The sequence below is a fragment of the Octodon degus genome, unplaced genomic scaffold (genome assembly GCF_000260255.1).
Source record: "Octodon degus isolate 3935 unplaced genomic scaffold, OctDeg1.0 scaffold00149, whole genome shotgun sequence".
In the NCBI taxonomy this organism is placed as follows: Eukaryota; Metazoa; Chordata; class Mammalia; order Rodentia; family Octodontidae; genus Octodon; species Octodon degus.
In genome coordinates, this window is record NW_004524725.1 from 719,515 (window position 1) to 720,693 (window position 1,179).

At 44.6% G+C, this 1,179-nt stretch overlaps 1 pseudogene; it reads left to right on the forward strand.

Annotated features, from left to right (window-relative positions):
* Nucleotides 1-544: 544 nt before the first annotated feature.
* On the forward strand, nt 545-952 carry LOC101562535 (annotated as a pseudogene).
* Nucleotides 953-1,179: the final 227 nt, after the last annotated feature.

The following is a 1,179-nucleotide window of genomic DNA, read 5'->3' on the forward strand; positions in this document are numbered from 1 at the left end:
CCAGAGATACAGCTCAGTGGCACAGCGCCCGTCTGAGAGTTCACAAGATCCTGAGTTCAATTCCTAGTACCAAAAAAAAAAAAAAAAAAAAAAAAAGCATGAAGAAGGGTGGCAATAGATTAGGAACCTGCCAGACCAGAGGAGTTCAGACTACAGATTAAAATAAATAAATAGATACAGATTTCACTGATTTTGATACCATTGGGTTAGGCAAGAGGCTTTCTCAATACTTAGGAAATTCTTATGTGATCGTTACTTCATATAACACAAAAACAGGAATGTGGCTCTGTTATCCTTCACCTAGCAGATTGGTGATCAAGTGTTATGAGAAGAACCAAACTATGCCTCCCTAAAATATAAAGGATAGTGGAGCTAAAGCAGATAAAAAGAAGCAGGTGTAGAAAAGCTCTCTGTCCTCCTATTTGCCTAAAGAGGCGCATAAATTTGTAAGTGTCCCCCCACCGTGAGGCCGCGCAGAAGGCAAGCACCAAAGAGAGCAGTAGCCCCTTATCAGCCGGAGACTGGCCAGAGGAATGTGCGCAGGATGCAATCTGTTAGTCTCTTCCTGTATATTTACCTTCCCACAGTTTCATGTCTCTCCAAGTACAAACCTGGTTGCGTCAAGAGGGTGCTGCTGTAGAGTGAGCAGTTCCTGACCAAGCAGACCAGGCTCTTCCAGAAGTGCCAGACACTGGGCAGCGTATTCATCACCCTGAAAAAACGTGATGATTGAACCAGATCCGTCCCAAAGAAGGGCTCTGTGGAGGGCGGTGAGCCTACAGACAACAATTGTGTGCTGAGAGCTATGGATGGGAAAAAGATCAGCACTGCAGGGAGTTCTAGAGAAGTGAGTAAGTTTCAGATGGCCTATTCAAACCTGCTGAGGGCTAACATGGATGGGCTGAAGAGAGACAAGAAGAACAAGAGTAAGAAGGCCAGAACAGCACAGTGAAGGGTTCGGATTCTCTGCTCTTACTGATACAGGGAAGAAAAAACTGGTCTTGGGTGGGTGACCTCCAAACCATACAAGGAACCTCCAAATGACATAGAGAAAAACAATCTCCCGACCTGACCTGCACAAGTTCGTGTTCTCTAAAACCGAAGAATGAATTTTAGGAACAAACGGAGGTTATGAGCAGGATATATTTATTGAGTGAAAGAAAGCTCCTGTCCAAGAGA